Below are 8,357 nucleotides of genomic sequence, written 5' to 3' on the forward strand. Positions count from 1 at the left end.
ATCTATCACTGCTACGTATGTGAATCAAGATCAGAAGTATGCACTCTTCTGCATTGGAAATGGCACTAAGGTTAATCTCTCTAACATTCTATTTCAACATTTGAAGACAAATATTGAAGAATCTAGAGATGAAGAACGCAAGAAGTTTCCTGATTTCAAGAAGAACACTATTCCTCTTGCTAGAATGATCTCAGATATTTTAGTAGAGAGTGACTTGATGGATGTTCAGAGATTTGTTGGTACGCCCAAGTTCTTCACTGCCATTCAAGGACATGTTCTGAATGCCTTTGATCTACAAAGGATGCTTCTGATTGAGAAGGTAACTTCTGATCCAAGAATATTCCCAGATATTCTAACCAGAAGAACTCCTGTTGAGGACTTCTCACAACTGTTCAAAGAAGATGCGTGGCTGAAACATCTGGTTCTTCTGGATTTCTTCTAGAAGCTGATGATGGTAGGTACTATCATCCTATCAGAGATTGGAGATCTCTTAAGGAGAAGAAATTTATAGATGAGCTGGAAGATAAACCTTGTCTTGACTTGGTTGTATGGAAGCCTCAGTATCCTATTCTGACTGGAGACTTTCAGTGGTTATTCAACTGGCTAAGGGAGAATCCTTCTAAGAAGGCACCAACAATGGTCATTCCTGAGGTTGTCTACCCTTCAGAAGTTGCTGCTCCCATTCCTCCAAAGAATCTGGCTGAGATTCTTAAGGCTCTGGAGAATGAAGATTCCGAGATCCCTACTCCAGAATATTCTGAAGATGCTTCTATGTCAGAAGCTGATGCTGAGAAACAAGTTGATGAGAATCATCCTGCTAAGGAAAATCAAGATGAGATTCTCACGATAGATGCTTCTCTTGGGCATGCTATTCCTCTGAATGATGATTGTGAAGTTTATAGTTGTAAAAAAGTTTATTAAATAAATAAATTTATTCGTTAAAAATTACTAATAAATAAATTATCCTGGTCAATATTGGCAACTCAAAGTGATGTAAAGTTCAGGGACAAAAGATATGGTTTTCAAATTGGGTGATTAAAATTAAAAATCATCAAAGTAGCGGGGTCAAAAGTGCATTTAAGGGTAAAAATGGATAGTTTTTCCCTTCAAATCCACCCAAATTAAGCGTGGAGAAAAAATGGGTCTAGAAGTTATTTTACCCCTTCCCTACACTTTTTTCTTTTCTAAAAATTGACCCAACATTGATGTTTATTAGGATTAATATATATATATATATATATATATATATATATATATATATATATATATATATATATATATATATATATATATATATATATATATATATATATATATATATATATATATATATATATATATATATATATATATATATATATATAGGCATATCATATCTTATGAGAATGGATAAATTATATGATAATGTGAGAATGAATTTGAACGATTAGATTTTAAAATAAAGGATGGAAATTATGTGTCATTGTTTTTTTCTATCTCCACCATCATTTATTTTATTAATGGATGAGAAAGAAAAAAATAATGACACATAATCTCCACCATTTATTTTAGGGTTAAATATACAATGCCCCCTGTCAATAGGGCGAGTTTTCGTTTCCTCGTTTAAGTATTTTTTTGTGATTCGCCCCTATAGAATAAAGATTCCTTTTCCAGACACACCCTGTAGCACTATTTGACTGACTGGGCAATAGAATCTTTCTAGTTGGCAGCACTATTTGACTGACTGGGCAATAGAATCTTTCTAGTTGGCATTGTTTGACTCGCTGACTAGATCAAAATTCCATGCCACGTAATAATTTAATATTTTTTTAAAATATTATACTTTTTACGTCTTTTTATTTAAAATTATTAATTTTTATGAATTATTATTTTAAATTAACCAAAATATTGTCTAAATACATTTTCAATTCATTACAATATTTATTTATTTATTTTTTAAAATATTATATTTATTTTATATGTGTGTTTGGTATATAAACCATCTAGTCTACTAAACCCATTTTCAATTCATTATAATATATGTGTGTTTGGTATATAAAGAGTATTATTGTCTCTACACCAATCGATTTGGGACTTCTACACTTCCAAAATCATCTTCTAAACTTAGTTACTGTTCATCATCATCTTCAATTTACTACACTACCTGCAACTTATATTTTTCAATTTTCTTTGCAAGTTTAGATGTTGTTTATCAATCCAGGGGTATATACAAATCATAGGTGATTTTTTCCATTTCATACCGGCTAAATATTACCTACATGCCTCTAATATCTTTCTAAAGAACTCCACGGAACATTCACATATACCAAACTTCAATCATTCAAAACCTGTAAAAAGAAAAACAATTCAATAGCAGAATCCAAATGATCACCCATGGCAGTGGATCTCTACCTGGAAAAATGTCAGAATACCAAAGGATAGAAAGGTGCGTGTAAGGGAAAGATAGATAAATATAATAGTCATGTAATTTCATTCGCAGGGGATGTATGGTGATAGATTTTTTAGAGATGAACAAAGGGCTTGATGTCTTATGATGAGTGGCAAGGTGATGAATTGGAAGTTTGGAACTAAACGTGCAGGCGAAATAATCCAACACGCCAATTTGAAGAATTGGTACTATCAAAATTATATTAGATAATCCCAGAACAAAGGAATGCAATACAACTGTTCAAACTTGATGGGTGTGTGGTAGTGTTAAATCCCATTTCTCATAATCTAGGATAAGAGTACATACATGAATATCAGACATGAATTAGCAAAATAATCAACCAAGTCCAAAAATCATGTATCATTTGAATCATAAAATTAGACATTCAACATTGAATGTAAGACAATGAACAAAGCATTCCAAACCAATTTACAGACTGAACTCAACCATATCAGCCAACAAAATAATTATGTATGTCATAGTCCCACAAATTGAACTCAACCATAGCAGCTTTGAAGAAAACTGAAGCAGAAAAAAATGAAAGTAAAGAAGCAATACATCCTACATGTTGTAGTCCCACATCGATTTGTAATAAAGAGAAAGTTTTGTTTATAACCAACTCACACACATGGTCTAACGATACAAAAACATGTTAATTAATGAGCTTGGGTTGAAAAAAAAATGAGCTTAAGCCCATTTTTATATTTTTGATAAATTTAAAATAATAATATAATTTAAAAACATAAAAAAATAATAATTTAAACAACTCAATATGGGTTAAAAAAATTAATATAAAAAAGTAAAAAAAATATTAAATGCCACGTGGATTTTAAAAAGCCACATGGCCGCCACCTATGCATATTCCTCACGTCCAGTCAGCCAAATATGGAATAGGGGCTTCTGAAAACAGAATCTTTGTTTTATAGGGGGCGGATCACGCAAAAAAATACTTCAAGGGGGAAAAACCAAAACTCGCTCTAATGGCAAGGGGCATCGTATATTTAACCCTTTATTTTAAAATCTAATGGTTCATATTTATTCTCATGTTCTCACATAAAAATGACATTCTCATAGTATATGCCAATCCAGTCCATTAAAATCAACAAATAAAATTTTAATGGTCGTGATTCATTGTTCTCATTTCTCATAATAACCAAGTGTTCTCACTTGAGTCGTCCCCTATATATATATATATATATATATATAACAAAAAATGATCGGTAAAATGATGAATGTCTTTGTATGGTAGAGAATATACAGTTGTATGTGGATGGACCTACAAGGTTAAAACTCCTCGTCCAGGTTAGTAAGAGAATGACAGGTAAAGTGAGTTATAGACTAGAGAGAATACCTCTGATCCCACATGAGATGCTTTGTATATGAATGGTAGAATAACTTTAATTGATGATTGAGCCTTATCCTTTTGGTATACAGTCATCCCATAACAGTTTCCCATGACTTGTCTTGAGGCAACAATGGGATGATTGGGCCTTATCCTTTTGGATATACAGTCATCCCATAACAGTTTCTCATGGCTTGTCTTGAGGCAACAATGGGAAGTCTTTAGAAAAATAGGATGCACTCATTAATTTGAGAAGTATAAAAGGTTTAAGAGTCGGCTTGAGTGGTCTTGGGAATAGGTGCATTAATTACTAGTTTCAATATTTAAATATCTTGCAAGATCGTTCTTATACGTGGCCCTAGCTATCCAGCCTATGGTGTGGAGCTTCCCTCTAGGGTACTCAAGTGAACTCGAGTGTTGTTACAACAGTGAATATTCATAAAACTAGGATGGGCTCATTTCTTGGAGAAGGGGAAAAGGTTGGGGAGTCGGCTTGATGGCTCATTGCTTGGATAAGTAGAAAAGGTTTAGGAACCGAATTGAGTGGTCTGGGGGATAGGTGAATTGAATGTTATTCTCATCATTTAAATGTCTTGCAAGATCGTTCTTACACGTAACCCTAGCTCTCAATCCTAGGGTGTGGCGCTTCCCTCTAGGGTACTCAAGTGAACTCGAGTGTTATTACAATATCAAGGAAAATCCCATTTATTTTTTTCATCTGCCTACTTCCTTTTATCTGAGACTACTGGTTTACCTACTTTATCCATTATATTAAAGTTACTTTAGCTTCCTAGAAACATTTCCACTCTGCCCAAATTGTAAACTTGTCCTTCTTTTGCGGACCCAAATTTATTTCACTGAGTTGTAGTGATTCCTATTAATACAAAGCTTCTTTTCATCTCCAAGTTCTTCATTTCTTAGATTCATCACATTCCTAGAAATATTTTTTTCTTTAAGCATTTATTCAAGCTTCAATTTTTCTAGGTACCATTCCTCTTCCCTGCTTACCGCTTGTTATTTTCTCTTGTTTTGATTTAGTCATGACTAGTTTGGGTTGTAACCTTGTAATTTTTTTGGAAATTTCTAGTAATTTGGTGATGCTTCATCTCATCTACAAAAACTTGAAATATCAAATGCCTTCACTTTAATTATTAATTAACCTATTGCAAACCTTATTATTCATAGTGGCAATTCTAGTTCTAGCGAGGGTTATATCTAAGATAGCAGCGAACACTTAAGTTCTCATCTATTATTCAGGACCAAAGCTTCGAACTACTTATAACACATAGTTAAACAACTGAAAACTAGGAAAATACAAAATTATAGCATAAATTGTTACCTTAGAGTCTTAGATATGAGTTTTTTTAGAAGAGGAATCCAGCCATTCAGTTATTATTAACGTTGATTTAAGCATAACTGAAACTGATAAATTACTTGTTGTTTTAAAGAAATACCCCAAAATCATTGGCTACACCATTGAGGACTTGAAGGGAATAAGTCTTTCAGTGTGTATGCACAATATTTTATTAGAAAAGAACTACAAGCCCTATAGAGTGCATAAGAGGATACTAAACCATAACATGAGGGAGGTGTTGAAACTCCTAGAAGTTGGGGTAATTTACCCTGTTTGAGATAGCCAATGAGTTAGTCTCATTTAAGTAGTACTACATAAATGAGGGATAAGGGTTATGAAGACCATAATTCAAACCTTTCACCATCAAACGATGGATGTATATTTATGAAAACCTTCATTAAAAACAAAAGTGTTTGTAGTCATCATATTCCTCCTAAGATGATTCTTCTTTGAATATGATTTACGATTTGATGTCATTTGTTGTACAAGTGAATCCAAACACAAAAATGGGGTGGATTGTGTGATTTTAAAAAATGGTGTCTAAATAAAAAAATTTGTCAAAATTAGAGTTTAAAACAAGTTTGTGAAAGGAAAGAAACCGACAACATCAAGGACGAAAAAGAGGAAGGGAAACTCGTCAAACACCAACCCTATGGAATTGAATTTACCATGGAAGAACATGAAGCAAGGTACGAACAGCTTTATCGTTGATGAATTAGCACTATAAGGTATGTCGATGATGAAACTCTAGATACTTTACGGCTTAAAGAAGAAGTTGGTAAAATTTCAATGCTTTAGAACTTCATAGCTTTGTTCATGGGGGTTATCCAGTGTATGAAATATTTACTTTAGAATTTTTTAGTACTCTAGAAGTTGATTTATTTTAAAATTGGTGTCAGGTACTCTTATTACAACAGGTACCTTATCCTTTAGGTTATATAATAATGATTGTGAGTTACATGTTGAAGCTCTAGGTCAAGTCATTCGCCTTTCTACTAAAGGGAATGTCGTATTCCCAAATTCTTTTTATGCGGGACAATTTTGGGGCTCAATTTCTGCGGAGCCTAACTATAGTGCAAACAGAGCGAAAGCCTCTCATATCTAAAACCCCTTTTTTAGGTACATACAGAAGGTCCTAACTCATATTATTTTTGCCAAAGGAGATAGTATTGGGGTAGCTACTAAGAGAGATTTATACTTTCTCGATGCCATGGTTAAGGGTTACTCTATTAATGCTTTCATATTAGTTGTATCGGTTGAGATATTGTCGATACAAATGATATGGATGTCTGTTGCGTTGTTGAGGTTGGCTGAGAGATCGTCGTCGAGATGATATAGTAGTTCTCTCTACTTTGGATTAGAGATAACTTAGGGTTTGAGCGATGCTGGATGATACTGATAAGTATTGTAGGTTGAGTATAACTGGTCGATAGGTTTAAGTTTGTGAGGAGTGGATTATATGCATGCCTGATAAGTTCCTACTATTTGAAGAATGAATTCTTTTTATGTTCATATTTGCTTTTCTGCTTTTATTTTAACCAATTCAAACCAAACTCGGAACTTTGGAGACTGTTGAATGGTAGTTCAGTAGCACTAATACTTGTGGAGACAATTATTTCCCAGATAAATATTTCCAAAATTTTTGTTGCTTGTCGCTTTACCGCTTCAACAGCAGGTGCCTCCAATTACTCTAACCTATATTTGTCCTTGCATGTTACCTTCAGGGAGCATTTCTTTCAACAATTCAAGCAATTAAGTGAAACTTTTATCCGTCCACCCACCTCTTACCTTAAGATTAAATAGTCTTAACACAGATCTTGTAAAACCTTTACATCCCGGGTACAACGAATCTTCGATGTCTCTTTGTAAAGTATCTAGAATATTAGCTTTCTTGAAAGCATCGACTCTAATATCACGAATGATGTCTTCTAGATTATCAGTCATATATTCATCATCTTCAACTATTTGTGACAAAGGTATCTTTTTTGTCCCTTCACCTTGTCATACTCATTTCGTATAATTTTGAATAATTCCATCACAACCACAATGATTGAATATAACATCACTCAGATGTTTTTGCTTATTATGGAAATTCATACAAGGACACCAAAAAATCCCATTGTTGTTGGGAAGGTTTTTATCCGCGAAATAAAGAAATTGTAATAATCATTTCTCAGACTCGCTATTTAATCTATTGGCTTTCAGCCAACTACGATCCATAATCAAATAAAGCTTCTGAAAATAAAATAAAAAAGAGTACAAAAATATAGCTTTTCGACAACAATTGCAACAATAAAACAATGCACAGAGAACAACAACAACAACAGTAATGGAGAACAACAAGAACAACAGTATTGGAGAATAACAAAAACATACCGCATAGCTCCTTGGAGAATAAGTGTTCTTTTGTTGGCTGAGTTCCTTGGAGAAGATGTGTTCTTTCGTTGGCTGAGCTCCTTGGAGAAGAAGCCTTCTTTTGTTAGGGCTCGAAAATTGAACTAGATGGACATGGGAGTCAAAATTAAAAGAAACTTTATCTCGGCTAACCTTTAAAAACCGAGGTAAATTAGCCGACGTAAAATATATAAAAAATACGTCATTTTGGTCGTCAAAAGAATTAAAAAATTAGGGAGTATTTATCTCGGTTTTCTTAAAAACCGAGGTAACATATCCGACGTAAAATCTAGAAAACATTATGACGCCTTTTTGGTTCCTTATATAACATTCAATCACTCATGAGCTTTTAACCAATTATAATTGGAAGTAAGCTCTTCTATTTTGTATTTTATTATTATCACTGAGATAATTGGAAGTGAGAGGGGGATCTCATATCTAGGAGTATCCTAGGAAGAAGTTGTACAAGATAGTGATTAAGAGATAAGTTGTAAACTATGGTTGTTTAGCTTTAAACTGATACTATCATAGTGAATTTCCTTCCAAACTTGTATGCCCCCTAGAGTAGGTGATGTTGCACCGAACTAGGTTAACAATTGACAACGTATTTTACCTTCTACAATTTAATTCTGCATAATTTAAAGTTTGGTAAAAATTTTCTATCAGTCAGATGATGTCTTAACATCTGTCTTGATATTGTGTTTTGGTGTTAGGACATCAGCGTTGTCATCTGTGCATAGTGCCAAAATTTCACCAGGAAATAGTTTGGTTAAGAAGCCTAAGTAAAGAAGATTGAAGGAAATGTTGAATGGATATTTATAGAAGCAGTTGCCTTCAAA

Source organism: Vicia villosa, linkage group LG1, assembly GCF_029867415.1.
Source record: "Vicia villosa cultivar HV-30 ecotype Madison, WI linkage group LG1, Vvil1.0, whole genome shotgun sequence".
Taxonomy (NCBI): domain Eukaryota; kingdom Viridiplantae; phylum Streptophyta; class Magnoliopsida; order Fabales; family Fabaceae; genus Vicia; species Vicia villosa.